The sequence below is a fragment of the Pinus tabuliformis genome, chromosome 9, assembly GCF_031772625.1.
Source record: "Pinus tabuliformis cultivar Carrire ecotype Pingquan chromosome 9, CPIR1, whole genome shotgun sequence".
Classification (NCBI taxonomy): Eukaryota; Viridiplantae; Streptophyta; class Pinopsida; order Pinales; family Pinaceae; genus Pinus; species Pinus tabuliformis.
Genome location: NC_142307.1, coordinates 948,447,523 through 948,472,653, shown reverse-complemented (window position 1 = coordinate 948,472,653; position 25,131 = coordinate 948,447,523).

Sequence of the window (25,131 nt, the reverse complement as noted above, 5' to 3'; positions counted from 1 at the left end):
GAGACATATTCACCACCATTGTCACTTATCAAGGCCTTGATCTTCTTCCCTGACTCTTTCTCGACCAAATCTCTAAACTCACAAAAATTTGTGAAATTTTGGTCCTTCTTTTGCATGAAATAAATCCAACATTTATGAGAATAGTCATCAATGAAAATCACATAATACCTTTGCTTCACTGTGGATGCCATCGAGAATGGTCCACACAAATCACTATGAACTTGCTCTAAGATAGCCTCTGCTTGACTATCTCGATCATGAAAGGAAGACTTGGTGTACTTTCCCAAGGTACAACCTTTGCATGTGTCAACTTTCTCAAGTTTACCTTTAGGAAGTCTTGTTGATATTTGTTGCATTATCTTCAAAGCCCCATGATGAAAATGGCCCAATCACCTATGGCACAACTTGCCAATGTCTTAGCTTTGCACCAATTCTTCTTTCGTACTCAATGCTGCACAATCATCTACCTCTAGTTTATAGATATTCTTCACCCGAATCCCTATCCTCTTGGTATGACCCGTGGCTATGTGTCTTAGGAATACCTTTCCTTTACTGAAGACAACATCATAGCCTTTTTCCTCCAACATCATTCCCAATACCATGTTTTTATTCATTCCAGGAACATACATCACATCTATCAAGGTGAGATGAGCTCCATGCTCCCTCTGAAAAGCAACCGTGCCCACTCCTGAAACACTATACCTTCTGTCATCACCCATCTCTATGCGCAGCTTGAGGTCTTTCTCCTCCAAGGCACTGAATAAATTTTTATCACTGGTTATTTGGAATGAGGCTCCACTATCAAGATACCAGACAAAACCCATCATTGATGACACCATGCATGTGATGAGGGTAAAGTCCATTTCGAACTGAGAGGCTAATGACTCACCTTCTGATCCTTTCAAGGATCCCTTTATGAACTTCTTTGATGGGAAATTAGTTGCATAATGCCCTATCTTGTGACATCTAAAGCATATTACTTTAGACAGGTCACCCTTCTTCCCTCCATGAGAAGAATTTGATTTGAAATGGGAAGCCTTCCCCTTCCCTTTCCTTGCCTTACTTGCTAAGGCCATATTTTCTTCATCATAATTCTTGTATGAAGAACCATCTCGTGTGCTCCTCCTAATCTCCTCCTACATAAGATCTGACCACAGTCGTTCCCAATCTGACAGTTTCTCCCTTCCATTCACAGAGTCTTGGTAGATATTCCAACTCTTTGGAAGGCCAAGGAGAGTGAAGCTCACCATATCATCATTGGTAGTAGTTATTCCCACACTATCAAGCTCATCTCTATAGGTGGTGAGCTTGTTCAAATATGTGGAAATAGAATCGCCCTTCTCCATCTTGATTCTTCAAAGCTTATCCTTGAGCACCAATTTCCTTTAGTTGCTACTGTTCTGGTAGAGGTCCTTCAATGTCTTCCACATTGAAAATGGAGTATCCTTCCCATGGAGACTCGAGACAATATGGTCTCAAACTCCCTCAAGGATGATCTGTCTCACCTTCGCCACACACTTCTTCCACTCAGCCAACTCTTGTGCATTAGTTGAAGCTGGCTTTGGGATTTCTTGATTAATGAATTCCTTCAAGCCATTGTCTTCTAATACAACTTCCATTTTGTCTTTCTGTGGATTGTAATTCGAGCTACGTTCCAAGGCATACTCAAGTCTCGAGTCATAGAACGACATTGGCCAACTTTGAAGTATGATATGAATTCGATTTGCACCTGCAACCCCAAACTTCAAACTTCAAATTCTCTTCTCAGAATATTGTTCATAGTTTTGATACCATGTAGAAAACCTGTGTAGGTTAACCCGATAATGTAATATAAATCAAAGCAGAATACTATAACCTACTTCTACTATCAATTTGTGGAAGCTTAAAGATCAAGCTGAACAATATAACCAGAAGAAGAAGAATCAATGGCATAATACACATGAAAATAGTTTGGGGAAAGCCTCAGCTAAAAACCCCACACTATTGTATTATCATACATGGTGGAAATACATAGGAATTATACAAAGCCTTAGCTCTCATAGCTAGCCAACTCTCAGTATAATCCTCACAGATGCTCACAGGCAATCTTGGCTTCTTTCTAGCCTTCCTCTCTACTCTCCAAGCTCCTATTTCCTTGCGTTGTTCCTTGTGGATGATTTTCCTTTTACCAAGTGGAAAACTCATCCTACAAAATTGCGCAATCCTCAAGGATAAATATTTGAGTGCATGCATGAGTTTTCTCCATGAGAAAACACATGCAACTGATAGTACATTGTCCTTGAACATTAATTTCCACCGGGCCTTTCTCAGAATAGACATACATGAGTTTTTGATGAGGGAATCTTTAGTTAACTGGAGTAGCACTAGTTGAGTGCATTAACGCATCAACTGACTGTTAACTCACTATTAGTTCCTCAAACAATTTGGAACTAATTTAACTAGACTTAACTCAGTAAACTGAGTTAACTAATTACAACTCAAATATAACTTAATCTTATCTCCCTAATTTAAGGGATAACTCTTGCATGACTTCAGAAAGACTTCTAACTTGAATTTCTCCAACTAATTAATTTAAAATAAATTAATTAATCATTTACAAGTAGCTGTTAAGACTAAATTTGATTTTAATTCAAAATTTAATTCAAGGACAAATTAAATTGGAATATTCTTGTTGTCATATTTCAACAAAGCGAGACACGCCATTGGATGGGAAATGTCCAAAAAGAAATTAAAAAAAAAAAAAATTTAATACATTATGTCAAAATATTTTCGTTGGAATTGGTATTAATGACAAATACATAATCGACGGTATATATTAATAATGGACGTAAAGTGATTGGACAATTTAGAATAATATAATGAATATATGATATAAATTTACCATGCAGATCAGCTTGTAAGAATGTTGTTCAAATGGAAAATTCCCTTTAGAAGCAAATCCATAGGTGATAAGAGCTTAGAGAACATTTGGCAGTGTAAGATGATACCTCAATACCATAAGCAAAGTCGTTGCTGCCAGTAGGCATTCATAGCCTCGACATGGTTGCTTTCTAACCCCACAAATGAGCCAGAGTCCTCCTTTTAGAATGTATATGGTTCTTCTTTTTTTCTTGTCATAAAGAGACCACTATGCTGGCATGGTGACCAGATAACCATAATGCCATTCACTAGAATATAAAAAAGTGATCAGGTTGGCTCGTGATGAGACACCCTACCCTTCTGACAGTTTTAAGCATCAAGAAGGTCATTACCTTGGTTTGGTAGAAAAATTGGAATGTCACTTGTTAGATCCTGATGATCATGGTAAGTTGGCTCGTGATGAGACACCCTATCCTTTTTAAGACAATGTTTGATTCTTTTTCTCATCTCATTATGTCCATTTCTCTAGTGGAATTTTTATTTAGTAAAGAGAGGGAGGCTCATTTTCTCCTTAATAATTAGGGATGGTGTAAGAAGTAAAAATGTTCCATTGAAAGTTTATAATCTTATCCCCATATCATCATGTTAATGAGATTTATCCAATTGACAGCGTAAAAACATAAGCCGACATTGTTTGAAAATAATGAATCATTTATGTGTCCAGAAAAGAGATGTTTAGTTAGTCATTATAAAGATACACCATATCAGCTTTGGAACAAAGATAACCATCAAACATCTTCATGAGTAATAATGATATTGTTATTACTGTTTTTTTCATACATCAAGCACAAATCCATTCAAATGATGTTTATTTACAATACAAAAAAGAGACAAAGAAAAGATGACATCATGATCATTAAGAAAAAATCACAATTTATTCTATTAAAAAGATAAAAAGGGTTGTTCAATCGATTGAACAACAATTGTTCAATTGTTTGAACAGCAAAAATTGCAAACAGAAATGTTGTTCAATCAATTGAACAGTAGAAAAAATTGCAAAAAAAGTGTTGTTCATTCGATTGAACGACAATCATTTAATCATTTGAATGACAAAATTAAAGAAACAAAAAAGTGTTGTTCAATCGATTGAACGACAATCGTTCAATTGTTTGAATGGCAAAATAAAAGAAACAAAAAATGTGTTGTTCAATCAATTGAATGGAAATCATTCAATCGTTTGAACGACAAAATAAAAGAAACAAAAAATGTGTTGTTCAATCAATTGAACAAAAATCGTTCAATCGTTTGAATGGAAAAATCAAAGAAACAAAAAATGTGTTGTTCAATCGATTGAATGGCAATCATTCAATCGTTTGAACGACAAAATCAAAGAAACAAAAAATGTGTTGTTCAATCGATTGAATGGAAATTGTTCAATCGTTTGAATGAAAAAATCAAAGAAACAAAAAATGTGTTGTTCAATTGATTGAATGAAAATTGTTCAATCGTTTGAACGAAAAAATCATAGAAACAAAAAAATGTGTTGTTCAATCGGTTGAATGGCAATCGTTCATTTGTTTGAATGGAAAACCCAAAGAAACAAAAAATGTGTTGTTCAATCGATTGAACGACAAAATAAAAGAAATAAAAAATGTGTTGTTCAATCGATTGAATGACAATCGTTCAATCGTTTGAACAACACTTATCAAGCAATAAAAATTCTCATATTTACATGGTAATGTCTACTCTTAATTGCAATCAATTGAAAAGAGTATATACATTATTTATAATTTCTAATGAGATCTCAATTTTTTGAAAGAAAAGCTGCTAGGTCATCACTTCCCACAGCTAAAATTTGCATGGAGGGTTCCTCGCATACATGCTCGCAGAAAAACTCCTTGGTGAGCGGTTTGTGATAGAGGTGTACTCGATGTCCATTCACCTTAAAATAGTGGCCAAATCTGTCAATGGTAACCAAGGTAAGAGTACCATTCTTATGCACTTCTTGAATCTCATAAGGGTTGAGCCATCTTGTTTGCAACTTGCCTGGGAAATCTTGGAATCTGGAATCATAAAGTAGTGCCCAATCACTTTTTGAAACATTTTCTTCTTGACAAGGCCATCATGCCATTTTTCCCTTTTTTGTTGAATAATTTTAGTCTGTTGCAAAGCAAGCAGTTGAACTCATCTAGTTTGTTAATCTACTGGAGTCACATGGTCTAGGCTTCTGTTAGATCCAGCCCTACTTCCTGGGCCATCCTTAGAGTCTCTATTTCAAATTCGATCAGAAAAATAGGTTCTTTTCTAAACACGAGCTGGTATGGAGAGTATCTAGTAGTATTTCTCCAAGTCGTGTGATAGGCTCACAAGGCCTCCAGCAGTCTAGCAGCCTAGTCTCATTGGTGTGTTGAGATTATCTTGATCAAAATTGCGTCAATGACCTTATTGGTTCTTTCGACGTGCCCGTTCGCTTGCAGGTGATATGGGGAAGTGATCCTATGCATAATATGATGATTCCTCATTAGAGTGGCAGTAATCTTATGTCTTGTGAATTTCCCTCCCCCATCTGTTATCACTTTGCGTGGTAACCCATATCGCACAAACAACACAAAAAGGAAGTTAATCACAACTTCCTTTGTGGTGCTTGGTGAATCTATTCTTTCCACCCATTTTGTGACATAATCTATGGCAACCAGTATGTAGACCTTCTGATTGGATGGCGGATGGAATGGGTCAATGAAGTCTACAACCCACCTTTCGAAGGGTTCTATGACTAACTGAGGTTGCAAAGCCATTTCATCACATTAGCTAGGCCTGCCTATCCTCTGACAGCTATCACAAGCCTGGGAATATTTCTTAGCATCCTTAAGAAATGTGGACCAATAATAGCCCATCTGTAATACCTTATGCCCTGTCCTTTGATCTACAAAATGTCCCTTGCAGGGCTCGTCATGGAAAGCTTTCAGTATGTCATGAATTTCATCCTCATGAATGCATATGCGTATACACATGTCGGCCCCTGTATGAAAAATATATCCTCCTATCCAAGAGAATCGTGCACTGCGTTGAACGATCAACTTCCTCTCTCTTGTTGTCAAATGCCTGGGTAACTTCCCGACTACCAGATAATTCACCACATCCGTGTACCATGTCATTTTGACTACCATAGAAAATAGATGTTCATCCAGAAATTGGTTGTCTACTGCCAGTGGATCATTCACCTTCGGAATCCGTGATCAAAAGTCAGCAACTGGGTTTTCCTTCCCCGGACGATCCTTAATAGTAATCTTGAACTCCTGCGAAATCAATAGCCATCATGTTACTAAAACATTTGTGATAGGTTTATTAGCTAAATACTAAATGGTAGAGTGATTACTACACAGAAAGACTGGATAGCTAGTTATATAGTGTTTATATTTGTTTATTACATAAATAACAGCTAAAATTTCTTTTTCTATCATTGTATAATTAAATTCTGCAAAAGTGAGATTTTTGCTAATATAATATATAGCATAGGGTTTCTTGTCCTCCTCTTGGCCAAGGACAACACCTATAGCTACATCTAATGCGCTCGTGGATATGTGAAAATGTAACTCCCAGATTGGTCCACACAATACTGGTGTTGTTGAGACTAGTTTCTTTAAACTTGTAAAAGTTGTGTCACATTTGTTAGACCAACTAAATCAACATTTCCAGTTAAAGCATATAGAGGTGCAAAAATTTGTGAAAAGTTTTTAATAAACCTACGATAATAGCCTACATATCCTAAGAAGCTATGTACCTCTGTCTGAGTGCACGGGGTAGGTAGTACAAGAATTACCTGAATTTTTGCTGGGTCTATCTGTATTCCTACTACAAAGATTTAGTGTCCCAAGATTACGCCCTCGGTCATCATCATGTGGCACTTGACATTGCTTAAACATAACCTGGTATCAATGCATCATTCCAAGACTTTTTCTATTGTTTTCAATGCTTGGTCGAAGTCATCCCATATGGAGTAAAGTCATCCAATACACCTCAAGTCCTTCATTTATTAAATCAACAAAGATGTGAGTATAGCTCTCTAGAATGTAGCTAGGGCATTACACAAGCCAAATGGTAATACTCTGTACATGAATGTACCCCATGGACAGGTGAAGCTTTTTTTTTGTCCTGTTCTTCAAGGGCGATATGAATCTAATTGTAGCCACTGAAACCATTTAGAAAGTAAAATAACTGCTTCCCTTCCAAAGTATCAAGGGCCTGATTGATGAATGGAGGGGGAAATGATTTTTCTGTGTTGCCTTGTTCAGATCCCTATAGTCTACACATATACACCACTTACCATTTTTCTTGTGGGCGAACACTAATGGAGATACCCATTTACTGTCTGAGATAGGATAAATAAATTTTACATCCAACAACTTCTGTAACTCTTCTTTCACAATGTCCTTGAGAGGTGGGTTCAATCTGCATTGAGGCTGCTGGATGGGTCGAGCATCCTTCTTAGTATAGATGTGTTGTGTACATAGTTGTGGGTCTATTCCTTTCATATCAGAATAATCCCATTCAAAATCCCCTTTATATTTTTGTGGGACCTGTATGATCAGTGCTTGCTGCTGATCGCTATCAAAACAATCATTAATATTTAGGATTTTTCTAGGTTCTATCTCTACTGGTTTGCTGTTATGAACAACAGTCGTCTAAATATGTTGATCGTCGGTATCCTTCAGAGGATCCTCCATGGCATCATTATCCAAGATTCATTTCAGTATTTGAAACTTTACATGTCTCACATTAGCAGGCTGATTCATAAAGTTATTAATAATGTCATATTCAGTTTGATATTTAAATTCTAGTTCCTCTACTACCGTGAGTGGTGAACAGATGCTTTCCTCCAGGTACACAACTGGTTGTTTACATATTTTTACAATGGGCAGACTTGGCTTGGAAGGAGGATATAACACAAGATTCTATATAGCATCCCCCTTTGCAATAGTCATGCTACCTTCTTGGTAGCCAATATAAGCATCAACTATCGCAAGCCAAGGTCGGCCTAGAATCAGAGGGTTCCTGTCTAATATAGTCTTTGGATTTATGATAAGAAAATCTACTCGATATTCCCACGAATCAACAGAAACTGTGATATCCTTTAAGGTTCCTTCTGCCCTTACCACTGAACGATCAAAAAATTCTAATAGAGTGGTGGTTGGTTCCAAGGATGTAATACCAAATGCTTGACATGTTTCTATTGTTAAAATATTAATGGTTGCACCTAGATCAACTAAAGTATTGGGTAAAGAGCGGCCATATATATGAGTTGTCATTATAGGGTTTCTAGTATCTTCATACTTTATTGGAGTTTCCCCTCCCAAGAGTAAATCAGACAAAGTTCCTACAATGTGAATGGTGCGTGAGGTTTTTCCTTTCCTCGCAGGCTTCTTTACACATAGCTCTTTAATTGTTTTGGCATAGATGGGTATGTCTTGAATGGCCTAGAGGATAGAGATTTTAATAAAAATATTTTTCAGTTCCCCTACAAGATTTAAATTTGGATAAACAATATATTTAGGTATCGCTAACCTTTTGGGGAATCGGGGAGAAGTGGTTGTCATTTTTTCAGGATCTTCATGATGATCTGTCTCTTCTCCTTGTTTTAGTTCGGTATTAATTACAAGTGGTGGTATATGTATAGGTGGGGTTTCGATTTCGATTGAAGGTTGATCCCTATTTTCCTCAGGTGTGATGATACGACCTGACCTCAACCTAAGTTCATTACATTCTTTTTGCTCAACCTCATAATCTGAGCTTTCAATCATCTACACCAATTGAACTGGTCTATTATTAGGATTTGGATTCGGTTGAGCTAGACATTGAGGCCGCAGAAGAGGTTGGGGATTTTTCCGTAATGTATAAGGTGCTCATAGTGCAGGTTGAGGCTGAGGACCTACCCTCATAGGTGCGTTAGATATCCCCAGAGGTCACTGCCAATTTGTAGACCAATTCAGATTTTGAGAGGTAGAGGTAGGCCACTGTGTTATAGACATTTTTGTGCCTTACAACATTGAGCATGAAATTTCCATAATCCAAGGGATCCAAAGTCCCTAAAAATGTTGTTCCTGCCCCTAAAGGAACAAGGTCAACCAATGACAGCTTCTCCCAGAAGTTCTCCACCAAAAACTGCTCAAAACTAGTCAAATCAGGATCAATTCAGAGGCTCCACTAACTACCTGCATTGCAAAGCACCCCAGTACACTAGCTAGGTGCGTTGCAACACAGGTGAATGCACTGCCAAGGTGCGCTGAGCGGGAAATGACAAATGGCAGTGACATTCCGCGAGGTGGAAAGACAATGGAAGCTTCCAGAATCTTCTCCAATGACACTTGCCTCACTGAATTCGACCAGTGATGAGTAAGAGGCTCTCAGTCTCCAAATGGAAGCAAGAACTGACAGAGAGAAGCCACAAGTCAAAACATAAGCTGACTCATCCTCTCTGCTTACATCTATATATGGATCCCTCATCCCAGAGATCCAAAGGCTGGAATTTTGTATGCAGAGAATTGCTGTTGGTTTGAGATTGAGATTAGTGCATTGGGTGATTTATGCTTTGTTGGAGGTGAGGAAGGGATTCCTTTGCTGGGAGGTAGATGTTGGATCGGGACTCACTTGGTTGTATCTCCTCTTGGACTTTCTTATCATATCAATAAAACTATTTGAGTTTCTCCTATATGCTTGTATATCAATGATGCTTTGTTATATTTGCATGTTTAGCTTATATCTGATCCTAAGCTATTTATGAATGTAAATCTATGTTTTTGGGTAGTTTTCCTCTTCTGTGATCTTGCAGGAACTTGGTGAAGCTGGGCCAGTAAGGGAGCAGGCAGCGGGAAGCGAACAAAGAGGAGAGCGATTGGATCAACAAACTAGCGAAAGACACAGGTTAGTTACATCCTTCCTCTTCGTTTACATTTCATAAAGAAGAATACGAAAATAGTTTTCCTTGTTTGTTGCTAAGGCACTGTCACACCTTAGAGTGGGATAGGGGCATTCTGAATAGATACTTTTCCCAACAACAAATTGGCGACTCCGCTGGGGATCGTATCTAGTTAGTTTATTTGTGTTTCTATTGCTGTTTCATCTCATAAACTCAGGAGTGGAGAATCGAACTGCATTTGCCATTTACAAATGAAAAGTAGAGATCTGCTACTCTAGTCCATTCACTGGGCCTATTTATGATCTAAACAGTTGACTCACAAATGATCTGACACCCCTTTTGTGATAGCTCTTAGTCCTCCTTTAAATCATCCCTCTAATTGTACCTTATTGATAGCTTTTATTCGGCCAAAAACTGTAGATTAAACTGCAAACCGTGACCCAGAACTCGGAGACAATTCTCGTTTCTGCTTCAGCGCAGGCTCTGTGAAGAGGTTCTGCATTTCAACGCAGGTCCCGAGAGGGCTACGTGCACTGCAATTCAGTTTCTCTGTGCACCAGGTGCGTTGATCAACCTTTGCCCTGTGCAGCTGTGGTTCTTTGCTTCTTTTTGTTCAGTTTTATCTCTGATTTTTGTAGCCTGTTATCAGTGTGTGTACCTATCTGAAAACCCCTTTTCTTTGCCTTAATTCCGCCTCAGTTGTATAAAAGAAACTGTATTTGTTTTTTTGTATTTGTTACATCATTTGCAGTTTCCCATTACAAAAGTAAACTAGTCATACTGTCGCCCTTAGATCTAGACCTGTCGTAAGTGTCGTTTTGATCTTAGGAGTGAGTTTGTTTGCTGTTGACAGTTGATTATGCTTTTACTTTTGTCTTTTGGTTTGAATTTATGAATTTCTAGTGTCGAAACAAGTGTTTATTTCAAAATCATAAAGTGTCGTAATCGTCTCTACTTTGTTGATTTCGAAAAAGAAGCTTGTTTGTGTTTTTCACTTGAAATCGAATTCAAATTTGTACAACAACTTTCTTTTTAGGCATCAATATTAAGAAAGTGAAAACAAATACATGCATATGTGCATTTGCATTTTGACAGTTTGCATGATTTGATTTAGGAAAAGTGCATTTACAGTGTGCTCTATGCTCTTTGAGAAAATATTGTGTCTTTCGTTTCCCCTTGTAGCTAGGATTTTCATTGTTGAAAAGAGATAAAAGCTTGCTTATCATCTTTAGACTGCATTTAGGAATTGTATCTACATCTCGTGGTGATCCAAAAAGGCAAACTTCTAAGAAAGATCAACCTAAAATAAATTGAATGAACTTAACAACGCTTTGTAACTTAACGCACAACATAGAGGTCTAGGCTAGAGACGTGTTCCGGCGTCGTAAAACCTGGTAACTATTGGCCTCACTGATGGTTGGGTGATTCCTCCTTAGAGACAATAAGTGCCAGTACGGATTGTGCTCCCACGTACCGTCGAGTATATATTGGGAGACCCCTATAGGCATAAAACCTTTATCCATAGGAAGCCGTGTCGGCCGCCCTACTAATCGCAATGCACTGAACATAGCATTCGGGAAGATTGACCACCCGTACCTTAAAAAGTATTCTGCGGTTTTGCTATTGGTTTGGCACACCCTCTACCTAGAACTCTAGAGCAGTCCCTTTTGTTCCTTTTCAGACTCCTTAACAGAAAAGGTCCATCTGAGCACTTGTCACTTCAGGCTCATTAAAAATCGAAGGAGACTAGAGTCATCTTTTGTTTTTTCTCGACTCTTTAAAATTGAAAAAACAAGTTGTGTCCAAGCGTCGTTAAAATTTATTTTAAACGGAATATTCATACCCCTTTTTCCCTACGTTGATCTTTAGGTTGAGAAAAATGGAGCCTACTGTTTGGTCAATTTAGTGTTGTCTAAATTGCTATCATAAATTGTCAACCCGGGGCTCGTAAGCTGATGAAGTGAAGTGTACAATATATACTTAAGCAGCCTTTCCTAGTTCTTTTTGTCGTTTTTAGTTCATGTTTGACTTATCTCCCTAATGTGATGTGATGAAGTTATAAACAAGTGAGTGAATGTGTGTAAGTGAGTGAATGTGTGCGTATGTGGCGATTTCTAAATGCTTCTTGAAATTTAAAGAGAAAACTTGAACAATAACTTGGAATGAAATTAGAGCTTCAAATGAAAATAAAGCATCAAACAAAAAGACCAATGGCACTAGTCCAATACCTCTACTGCTGATAAGAATGAAAATGACATCTACTTAACTCAATTGAAAGCAAGAACACTACTCTAACTTCTCTAAAAGCAATGCAAAAATTAAGTGACAAATCACACTACTTAATTCTCCCTTAACATTCTGCCTTTAGCTAAGTTGATCATGTGAAAAAGAGTTAGGAGTGAATTAGCAATATGAGTCTAAAACTAAATAAACCAAGCTGCAATTAAATGATGTTTTGGTCCTATAAAAGTTAGTGAATTGTGATAAAAAGAACCATCAAGAGATTAGCAACTTGACAAAACCTGATAAAGTAAACTAGGCAAGGAAACTAACTAAGCAAGGAACTAGCAAAAGTCAGCAGTTTAGATAAGACAACTTCAAATGCCACTAGTGATAAAAAGAAGGAAAAGCACACTGTCCCGGGCTCCTAACAAAGCTGCAAAAAACACACACTGATCAGTCATGAAAAGTACAGAAACGTAAAGCAGCATAATTCAAACTGTACATTAATATACATGTCAAAAGAAATCAAAATTGCAGAAATCAAACTGTACATTAATATACATGGTAAATTAGAAAAAAGGAATGCAGGAAAATAAATTTAAAAGCTACTGTACAATGGTTGTAGCAGACAAGGGCCCTCCATCCACTTCAACCAATTAAAAAGATCAGTTACGCAGGTAAGAACAGAACTGTCTTCTTGGTATTAAATCAGCACATAATAAAATACAGTGGGGAGCGTAAACGCTATATAAAAGAGTCTTGAAACAGAGTTTAACAACAGCAAAAGACTAACTTCCAAAAACTAACTAATCAGCGTGTGCAAACGCTTTATTTATAACAGGAACACAAACTGTTCTGTGCGTAAACTAAGCTAACTAAGAGCTATGCAAAAGACACGTTCAGCAGCATCGTGCACGGATTTAGGAAACAGTCATCGTGGATGATAAATCCGTTGTTGGATTCTTGTCCCCTGCAGTCTTCGTGGCTAAAGAAGAGGCCAGCTGTGAGTTCCGTGCTCCACCTGAACACGCAGAGCCGTGCCACTGTTTGTAACCTTGCCGTTTGACCAGAGTTACCTCCGTGTTGACCAGGGGTGTAGACGGCCAGTTTGGCTGAGCTGACAGCACACGCACCATGTACACAGTCATACAAACTTGCCCATGTGGCTCTTTCCTCTGGAGGACACCTGGAGCATAGCAAACAAGAAAATGGCTGCAGAATCTGGGATCGGCTGCGGAATCAAAGATCGGCTGCGGAAATCCTGTATAAGCTGCGGAATTGCAGCACTTAAACCAAAAATCTAAACCAACAGTCAATCATTAGCACAATTAGCAAATCATGTTAAAAAGTCCTATAATGCAATGAATTGAACAAGTTGATGAAGGAAATGATGATAAAAGAAGGAAATGAGTAGGAAAAGGCTATTGGGAGGATGGGTAAATGAGTGCAAGTTTGAGGCTCAACATACCCCCACTGTGAAGGTGTTGCATGTCCTTATGCAACCAAAACTTTGTCATGATTTTTCAGTCCATATGCTCAGATGCCTCTGCCAAGACATCCAACCTTCTCCTTTTTCTTCTTGCTGCCAAATTTGTTCTTGGTTTTCTAACCAAACACCTAAATTTCAAGTTAATCAAGGCCCTGCTCAATTTCTTGCATTTCCTCTTCAATTTCCTATTCATTTTCTGCCAAAGACCCAAGTGAAGCATTGTGTTGTCGTGGACAATTTTGTCCACCTTGCTCTGTTCTCTCAATGCTTCATTTTCCTGTTTAATATGGCGATTCAGGACTTCTAGCTCGAACACTTCTTGTTTTAGAGATTGAACCTGTTGATCAAGAGGCAAGATAGTGCTAGGACCGGCAGCTGATTGCTCTAAGGTTTCCAAATAATTGTACACCTTCTGTTGGTCAGGGTCAATGTCAGGTGATCTTCTTGGACTTGGTTCATATTCAAACTCTGTTTGAGGATCTTGCTGAAATGGGCTTTCTTCTCGTGGAGGAGTGACCTCAATACGTGGGGAACTTGATTCAAAATCAAGCTGGGTAGCAACCTTTTCAGGTGTACTTCCTCCCAAGTCAATAAAATGTGGCTGTTTGTCTTCAGTGACCCTCATTTTCCTTTTTAGTCTGCTGCTCCTTCTCACGGCACTAGTGCTCTTTTGCTTTTGCAAGGTACTTTGTTTTTGCTTTTGTTTCTTCTTTGAGAGGGCAGTAGCATGGAGTTGAGCAAGCCTATCAGCTAGTGTTTGGGAGTCTTCTTCAATTGAGGGCTCAGGTGAAGGGTATGACTCTTGCACAATGGCTTTCCCTTTATCCCTCTTTTGTCTTTTAGTTCTGCCTCCCTTTTTCCTTTCTTCTTGAGCAATTTCTTGGGTAGTTTCTTGAACAGTTTCTTCAGCAGTCTCTTGGGCAGTAATTTCTTTCCCTCTTCTCCTACTTCTCTTTGGTATCCTAGGCGAGCTGCTAGAGGCTTCAGCTACCTCTTGAAAATGGTTTCTAACTAGAAACTTCTCCCACGTATCACTTTTAATTTTCAACTGCTCCTCAATTAAAATTCTAATGAGTCCATGATGAGACAAGTGGGGTTCAATGTTTCCCACGTGTTTCTGAACAGTGTCACTCATCTTCTTTAGACTAGCTAACAAGAAATAAGGTAGGTTGATAGCATGGTCATCCATAAAGTGCATCATGATTCTTGCATGGTATACATACATGACACCGAAGCGGCCTTCACATGTTAAAAATTTTTGAACAAGCAACAGTAATGAAGTCCACTCTTCCTTAATGACACGTACAGGGATTCCCTTAGTGAAAATGGAGGTATCCATACCTGGATTCTTGAGCATATTTTTCCACTCTTGATCTTCAACTTTTCTGTTTTTGAACCAGTGTTCTCCTTTTTGAGGCAAATCGGTTGCTGTGGCCAAGGTGCTCTCTGTTATGGTGAACTGCAGGTCTCCTACCTCCACGGTATTTCCATTAAATGACCGGGCAAATGCCTTTGTCACCTCTTTATTGTACTCTTTAAATTTCTGGATGAACTTCAACCATTTGGCTTTCTGCAGTGCTTCCTTTATCTGTGGGTAACCCTCTAAAAATTTCGAACCCTCCGGTTCTGCTCTTAACAATTTCCCCATTTTCGGCTCTCAGTTTTACTTGAAGCTCTAACAGTGGTATATGGACGCTTGAGGAGAATGCTCACGGGGAAAACAGAGGAATTACGGTTATAACAGAGTAACCGTAATGTAATAAACGGTATGGTGCAGAACTTGTGATCGGGGTTTTGAACAGAGAAGTGAGGAAAAAGAACAGAGAGAGATTTACAGTAAAAACGAGAGTGGTATATGAAAATGAGAATGGAAACGGTGGTATGAGAGAGTAGAGAGCAATACGGCAATGAGTTTATGCATGCGGGAAATGGAGATATGAATAGATGAAGCAACGGCCAAATCCGTAAGCGTCGGGTGGCTACATACACTTGGCTGCGGAAATGATCATATGTAGAGCCGTAGTACACTGGTATACGTCACTGAGGTACGAGTAGTTAATGGAAGAGCAGCTCGTATTAAGTGTGAATCAATAGTAATTAAGGGACCGTTAGGAGGGTGATGAGGTGGATTAGGCGTGATCGTGGACGAGGAATGGACGAGGAGTGGGATAATCTTGTCAATCATTGCATTAAGTGACTCCTACCACGATTTGAAAACCATGCATAAATGACATTAAACTGTTGGTTAAAAATTTGGAATATACCTTCATACGTTTGATCCCTTTGTTGATTATGGTGGCTAACTTTTGATTGCTTTCTGGCCTTGTAGGTGCTATGTATCCTTGCTGCTCTTTGATGATGATACCTCTGACTGTAAAATTTCCTTTTTGAAACAGAATTGCTTTGATTGCAGAGATAGAGTGTATGAGCTGCGGAAACTTGGTATGAGCTGCGGAAACTGCAACAACACTTTTCTGCCTGCACAAAGATGATTAGAACAAACTTAACTGAATGGAATAGTCCTAAGAGGGACTTTATTGGTGGAAATGAGATGGAATGAATGAACTGGAAGAAAAATGAAGTGGAATGGAGATGATGAGATGGATGAAATGGCGGATGAGATGGACAAAATGGCGGATGAGATGGAAAGAGAAAGAGAGAGATTTTTTTTTTTTTTTTGGAAAATATAAAGTGTCAGGTGACCCTGATTTTCACTTTATATTTTCTGCATAAGACCGCCAATCCAAGATTGGTTTTCAGGCTTATACAAGAGACTTTTTTTTTTTTTTTTTTTTTTTTAACTGAAAGAAACAAAGACTAGGCTGATGGAGGAGAAGAATTCTTCTCCACCAGCCTCATTGCAGAATCTTCTTGGAACATTTTAACAAATTCCTCCTTTGAGAGTGGCTTGTGGTAGACTTTCAATCGGTGGCCATTCACAATGAGAGGAGTCTGAAGCTCATCAATGGTCTTCACTCGAACTGCTCCATTGTTAAAGACTTCATCAATCTCATATGGCCCAAGCCAATGAGTTTGAAATTTTCCTTTGAAGTCCTTAAACTTGGAATCAAACAATAGTGCCCAATCTCCCTTCTGAAACTTTCTTTCTTTGATGTGTCGATCATGCCACTTAGTTCTTTGGTGCTGAACTAGATCGGTCCTTAGAATTGCATCTTGTCTTATTTCATCTAGCTCATTTAGCTGGTCCATTCTGTGCTTTTGGGCTTCTGATAAACTCATCCCCAACTGAACTGCCATCTTGAAGGTCTTGATTTGAAACTCAATGGGGAGCAGGACTTCTTTCCCATAAACAAGTTCATAGGGAGAATGTCCTGTTGTGTTTCTCCATGTAGTTCTATAGGCCCATAAGGCTTCAGGAAGCCTTTTTGCCCAATCTCTTTCGTGGAGATGAATAGTTTTGGTGATGATGCTTTCAAGAACTTTATTTGTAGATTCCACTTGACTATTTTCTTGCGGATGGTATGGAGTAGATGTTCTGTGCTTGATTTTGTATTCTTCCATCAGCTTCTCCATCAATTTAGATGCAAATTGACTTCCCTGATCTGTCACAATTTCTCTTCGGATACCAAAACGAGTAAAAATATCCTCAAAAAGAAATTGAACAACTGAATTTTCAGTGGCAGAAGGCAATGCCTTGGCTTCTACCCACTTAGTAACATAATCAGTGCAAACCAATATATACTTCTTTTTCTTAGATGGTGGATTAATACGTCCAACGAAATCTAGAGCCCATTTCTCAAAGGGTTCGATGCATACCTGTGGCTGTAGTGGCATTTCATTTGAAGGAGTTGGTCTCCCAACTCTTTGGCAGCTGTCACACCTTCTAACATATTGCTTTGCATCTTTGAAGAGAGAAGGCCAATAATATCCTAAAGAAAGGATTTTATAGGCCGTCCTCTTGTCAGCAAAGTGTCCGCCGCACGGTTCATCATGACATGCCTTAAGGATGTCAGGCATTTCATCTTCCCGAACACATCTTCTGATCATACAATCTGGCCCTGTTTTGAACAATTCATTAGAAATCCAAGAATAATGTGAACTCTCCTGGATGATTTTCCTTTTCTCATTAGGAAATAAGTGTGGAGGTAGCTTCCCTGTAACTAAATAGTTGGCAATATCTGCATACCAAGGAGTTTTAGTAGTTACTACAAACAAGTATTCATTTGGAAACTTATCCTCTACAGGAGAATCTTCGTTAGTATTTTGGATTCTAGACAAGAAATCAGCTACTGTGTTTTGTTTCCCTGGTCTATCTAACACAGTAATATTGAATTCTTGTAAAAGTAAAAGCCATATTGTAACTCTGCCATTAGTAACAGGTTTGTTCATAAGATATCTAATTGCAGAATGATCAGTATGGACAAAAGTTTCATAGCCGGTTATATAATGTCTAAACTTGTTGATTGCATGAACAACGGCTAAGAACTCTTTTTCAGTCACAGTATAATTTAGCTCAGTGGGAGTCAAATTTTTACTGGTGTAGTAAATGGCATAAGGGACCAAATCCTTTTGTCCCAAGACAGCTCCTAGAGCTGTATCTGAAGCATCAGTAGAAATGTGGAAAGGGAGTTTCCAATTTGGCCCTCTCAAAATGGGTGCTTCAGATATTCTAGTCTTTAAAGTTTCAAATGCAGATTGACATTCAGGATCCCATTTGAATTCACAGTCTTTTGTAAGTAATTTGAAGAGCGGAGATGCTATCTTGGTGAAATTTTCAATAAATCTTCTATAATATCCAGTAAACCCAAGAAAACTTCTAACATCTTTCTGACAACTTGGAATAGGTAACTTGGAGATGACTTCAACTTTTGATCTATCAACTTTAATTCCATCTCCTGAAATATGATGTCCTAAAACAATCCCTTCAGTAAACATCATAAAACATTTTTCATGACTTAATGAAAGATTTGTTTCTTTACATCTAATTAGGAATTTTTCCAAATTTTCTAATGCTTCTTCAAATGTGTTACCATAAACTGTGAAATCATCCATGTAGACCTCTACACAATCATGAATTAGATCGGAAAAGATTCCTAATACTGCCCTTTGAAATGTTACGGGTGCATTACATAATCCAAAAGGAAGTACTCGGTAAGCAAAAGTTCCCCATGGACAAGTAAATGTGGTTTTGTCCTGATCTTCAGGTGCTACCTGAATTTGATTGTAACCACTAAAACCATCCAAAAATGAGAAATACTTTTTGCCTGCTAAAGTATCTAATACTTGATCAATAAAGGGCAAAGGAAAGTGATCTTTCAAGGTTGCTTTTTTCAATTCCCTGTAATCAATGCAAACCCTCCATTTACCATTCTTTTTAGGTACTATAACCAAAGGAGAAACCCATCGGCTATCTGAAATGGGGTAAATGAAGTTTACATTGAGTAACTTTTGGAGCTCTTCTTTCACTATCTCCCTAAGGTTTGGATTCATCCTTCTTTGAGGTTGTCTGATTGGTCTACTGTTTTCCTCAATGTAGATGTGATGAATGCAAGTCTTAGGATCAATACCTTTCATGTCAGTATACTCCCATGCAAATGCAGTAGAATGTTTTTGCAAGATTTTGGTTAGTTCCTCCTGTTGTGATTTTTCCAAGTTTTTATTGATATTTAATGTTTTTCCTGGAAAGATCTCAATGGCAGAACTACCAAATTCTTCCATAGAGAAAAGAGACATTTGTCTAGATGATAGACACTCTATGTCAGAATCCAACTGAAATTGTGTAGAGTCATATTCTGAAGATGGTTCAAAATTTTCTAATGTGTTCAGAATTTGACTATCTTCACTAATCCCAGAAATGGTAAAGACAGGTTGCATAGTATCTTCATCATAAACCCACTCATTATCTCCTATTTCTGTAATTGCTTTCGCTGGAGGATACAGATTGAACTTCTTTGTTGAATTTCCATCAGAAATATACATATCCCCAGACCTACAACTTATAAAAGCATCAGCTGTGGCTATCCAAGGTCTTCCTAAAATAAGAGGATGTCCTCCTAGATTGTTCTTGGGAGTTAAAATCATAAAATCAACTGGATATTCCCAAGAGTCTAGGGAGACTGGAATGTCTTCCAATACACCATCAGGTTTAATGATTGATCGATCTGCAAGTTACAGTAAAGTAGGTGTAAAGAGAAGGTTAGGAAGTTTTAACTGGTCCATGGTCTGTTTACTCATAATGTTGATAGCAGCCCCTAAATCAATCAAAGTATTTGGTATTTCTACCCCATTGATATGTGTTTTGACAATTGGACTACCGGGATCTACATATTTCTGCATAGTAATCTTTCCCATCATGATGTCTGCAATTTTCCCTACCAGGTGGATCCTTCTGGTATCTCTTGGTTTCCTTCCTGGTCTTTTAAGGCTCAACTCCTTTATTGTTTTTGCTAGAATGGGAATCTCTTTAATGGCTTGTAATAAGGGAATCTTGATACAAACATTCTTCAATTCATCTAGAAAATTATAGTCAGGCAACCAAATTTGTTTTTCCACTCCTTTATCGATTTGTAACCTTTCAGGAAAAGGAGGTGTGGCCAAAGATGTAGGTTGTTCAACTATGGGAGTTGTGGGGGTTGATTCTTTTTCTTTTTCTTTTTGAGTGTTTGGGTTTTGAAGAGATGCTTCAGAACCCTTATTGGCTTTAAGAGACTCTTCCTCAGAAATGCTTGGCTGTTGAACATTTATAGAAGGTTGATCTAGGATTCTACCTGATCTGAGTTGTACTTCATTGAGAGGAACAATCATATAGGTAGGGAATGGTTGACCTTCCATCATGTAAGCATTTTGAGGGTTCCTATTATTGGGGTTTGGCAATGGCTGAGAAGGAAGTTGATTTGACTTCTGTTGGGATGGAAGCAAGAGTTGAGAATTTTGATTTTGTGGAGAAGGTTGTTGTTGTTGAGGGAATGGCAATGATAGTTGTGGACTTTGATTTGGAAGTTGTGGAGCTTGCTGGTTTTGAAAAGATGGAGGATATTGATAGAATTGAGCAAATCTCCCATAAGGATTTTGCATGCTTTGCATCCATGATTGAAAAGGATTTTGAGGTTGGGACCAAGGTTGTTGCCAAGGATTCCAATTTGGTTGGGGTTGAAAATTCATAGAGTTGTTAAACCCTTGATTTTGTTGCCCTTGCCAAGGTCTCCTTGCAACAAAACAGAGAGATTCAAGTGTATTTGGATCTTCTTGAAAGACTGCTTTGAGCCCAGGGATTGAAGGACAATCCTTGGTTTCATGATTTTCTGAGCAAATTACACATGTTTCTACAACTTGTGCATCCAAGGGACATTCCCTTAAAGCATGTTTCTTCCTACATTTCGGGCAAAAGATGGCCAAAGCCTCGGCTTCTGCTTTCTGTTTATTGTGAATCTTAAGGGTGTCTAATTGTTCAATAAGACTCCCTAAGATGTCAGTTTTGAATTCATCAAGCATATTGCCGATCTCAGCCCTACTTACTGATCCAGTTGCAGATTTATTTGCTCTAAGGAGAGAAGGTTCTCTAGGCCCTTTTTGAGTTTTTGATTTGCCCCTTGAGAGATGGATACATAGCTCTGCTATATCATTGAGTGAAAGTTGAGATATATCTCCTTTCCCCATCATGTTCAGAATATCTATCCATTCATCTCTAATGGCTTTTAATAGGAGGGCTTTCAAGGTCTCCTCATCCAAGTTACTCATTTTTGCTCTTTTCAGATTATATTGAAATCTTTCAAGTAAATCCTCTAAGTTCTCATCTTCTCTTTGTACCATTTTAAATACCTCATCCTTGTGATTGGCAAGCATACAATAGTCCAGGTACCTATCCAAAAATGTCTGTTTCATATCATTCCAAGACCTAATGGATTGAGTGAGTAACCCCATGAACCATTTCAAAGCTTGTCCTTTCAATGTTGAAGGGAACAATTTGAGTTTTTGAGAGTCATCCAGATAGTTATAAGTTCGACACACGACTTCAAACTCGAATAGAAATGTTTCAGGGTCCTCAGTTCTTAACCCATGGAAGTTTGGGAGGACAGATGGTGATATGTTTTTCATAGTAGCTCGGGAGTCCTCATCGACGATAGGAAACCCAAATGAGTTATCCCCATCTCTATCTCCTCCAATGTGACCTCTACCTCCTCCATTGTTTCCTCCTCCTCCTCCTCTACCTCTACCTCTACCACCTCCTTCCTCTGTCATAATGGTTTCCCTAGAGACTTCAGAGTCTTCTGGTTCTTCTACAAAGGGTGAATGAGAAGGAATTTCTCCCTCTTCTTCAGATGATTCTACTTCTTCAATTACAATTGGTCTTTCTGTAGAAGGAAGGAAAGGATCTCTTTCTGATTCAAATTCAATAGAAGGTGTGGGAGAGTCAATTCTTGCCTCTTGAATTCCAGGAATCCTAGGGCTAGGAGTGTCAGTTGGAGATGAGGGAGGTGTCTCTTGTCTATTCCTTGAAGTAGATGGACTTGTAAAAATCGAACTCTTGGCTCTAGCTAAAAACCTTCCCCTAGAATCTCTAGCTCTATGCATGTCATTTTTTTATTTTTCTTCAAGTCAGGCTAATAATTCTCTTTCTGATCTTCCAGGTCACTCTAGGTGCAAGAAGAGAGCATACTTAAGAAACTATTAAACCAATAACTTTCTCTTTTCTGATCCTCCAGATCACTCTAGGTGCAAGAGGAGAGCATACTTTGAGAGGTTATCAATTTCCCTTTCTTGAAATTTTCTTAATTTTTTTTTTAGAAATTGGCTACCTAATTTCACTTCCCCGGCAACGGCGCCAAAATGTTTGGTCAATTTAGTGTTGTCTAAATTGCTATCATAAATTGTCAACCCGGGGCTCGTAAGCTGATGAAGTGAAGTGTACAATATATACTTAAGCAGCCTTTCCTAGTTCTTTTTGTCGTTTTTAGTTCATGTTTGACTTATCTCCCTAATGTGATGTGATGAAGTTATAAACAAGTGAGTGAATGTGTGTGTATGTGGCGATTTCTAAATGCTTCTTGAAATTTAAAGAGAAAACTTGAACAATAACTTGGAATGAAATTAGAGCTTCAAATGAAAATAAAGCATCAAACAAAAAGACCAATGGCACTAGTCCAATACCTCTACTGCTGATAAGAATGAAAATGACATCTACTTAACTCAATTGAAAGCAAGAACACTACTCTAACTTCTCTAAAAGCAATGCAAAAATTAAGTGACAAATCACACTACTTAATTCTCCCTTAACATTCTGCCTTTAGCTAAGTTGATCATGTGAAAAAGAGTTAGGAGTGAATTAGCAATATGAGTCTAAAACTAAATAAACCAAGCTGCAATTAAATGATGTTTTGGTCCTATAAAAGTTAGTGAATTGTGATAAAAAGAACCATCAAGAGATTAGCAACTTGACAAAACCTGATAAAGTAAACTAGGCAAGGAAACTAACTAAGCAAGGAACTAGCAAAAGTCAGCAGTTGAGATAAGACAACTTCAAATGCCACTAGTGATAAAAAGAAGGAAAAGCACACTGTCCCGGGCTCCTAACAAAGCTGCAAAAACACACACTGATCAGTCATGAAAAGTACAGAAACGTAAAGCAGCATAATTCAAACTGTACATTAATATACATGTCAAAAGAAATCAAAATTGCAGAAATCAAACTGTACATTAATATACATGGTAAATTAGAAAAAAGGAATGCAGGAAAATAAATTTAAAAGCTACTGTACAATGGTTGTAGCAGACAGGGGCCCTCCATCCACTTCAACCAATTAAAAAGATCAGCTACGCAGGTAAGAACATAACTGTCTTCTTGGTATTAAATCAACACATAATAAAATACAGTGGGGAGCGTAAACGCTATATAAAAGAGTCTTGAAACAGAGTTTAACAACAGCAAAAGACTAACTTCCAAAAACTAACTAATCAGCGTGTGCAAACGCTTTATTTATAACAGGAACACAAACTGTTCTGTGCGTAAACTAAGCTAACTAAGAGCTATGCAAAAGACACGTTCAGCAGCACCGTGCATGGATTTAGGAAACGGTCATCGTGGATGATAAATCCGCTGTTGGATTCTTGTCCCCAGCAGTCTTTGTGGCTAAAGAAGAGGCCAGCTGTGAGTTCCGTGCTCCACCTGAACACGCAGAGCTGTGCCACCGTTTGTAACCTTGCCGTTTGACCAGAGTTACCTCCGCGTTGACCAGGGGTGTAGACGGCCAGTTTGGCTGAGCTGACAGCACACGCACCATGTACACAGTCATACAAACTTGCCCATGTGGCTCTTTCCTCTGGAGGACACCTGGAGCATAGCAAACAAGAAAATGGCTACGGAATCTGGGATCGGCTGTGGAATCAGAGATTGGCTGCGGAAATCCTGTATAAGCTGCGGAATTGTAGCACTTAAACCAAAAATCTAAACCAACAGTCAATCATTAGCACAATTAGCAAATCATGTTAAAAAGTCCTATAATGCAATGAATTGAACAAGTTGATGAAGGAAATGATGATAAAAGAAGGAAATGAGTAGGAAAAGGCTATTGGGAGGATGGGTAAATGAGTGCAAGTTTGAGGCTCAACACCTACCAACCAAGGAATTCCCCTTGGTGGAAATCCTAGTCCCTTCTCCTCTTGGGGAGATGTTGGTGCGCCCCATATGGCCACATTGTCGCTTCCAGGACTGACAATTGGCTTGCCAGTCTGGCTCTTCTCAACCAATGTCATTCAGAACACCACTATTCCTGAACAGTCGAATCAGCAATTAGACGAATCCAGAGTTTCCCACCCACCTTCTACTTCCTCTAATTCTTCCTCTCTTCCTTCCTCTTTGTCTGACGGGACTGGTAAAGCTAAAAACCAAGTTCCTAAGGAGAAGAAGGAAAAGAAGAAGAAAGAGAAAAAGAAGAAGGAGCCAAAGGCAAATAAGGGAAAACAAGTGTCGTCTAATGAAAATCCACACACAGCACCGACTAGGCCTAAATCACCATGTGTCATTTGCAAGGGAGACTACTTTCACAGAGATTGTCCTTGCATCCCTCGGATACTAAGGGACTGGTCTCCCCATTTGCACAATCTGGTGTCGTCAACCTCTGATGGCCATGTTGAAAGTACACCGTCAACTAGCGAAAGTGAAGTTCCAGGACAAAAAGGGAGAGCTAGACCTCCCTATAGATTGTGCGAAGGCGACCATGCCCTCCACCATTGTCCCTTCTTAGACGAAGCTAAAAGAGTTTTGGATGATCGTCCGGTTTCACCGTTACGACTTCCTCCTGGATATAAAAAACTCTTGCCGAGTCCTTCGTTAGTTGAGAATCCAGCTGGCCCGCTCAGGTGGTCAGCTGAAGCATCTATCATTGAGGATGAACCATCTGAATCCATACCAGACGAAAGTCAAAAGGTCGAGGCGGCAGTTGACCCGGTATTGCCTTCAGAGGTTTTATCTTCGAATGATACAGTCACTGAAGAGAACAAGGATGACACCGTCCAAATTCTCTTCATCAACACAGACTCCGACGAACAAGGGGGCAATCTACCCATTCCTTTACTGCAGGAAGGAAGTTCGTCAGAGCCGTACCCGGCCGTCTACTCGGTCCCACCTCCAAGCAACCTAGTTGTCTCCTTCGACTGGAATCAACTAGGCAGACCCCGTTTACCAGCAAGC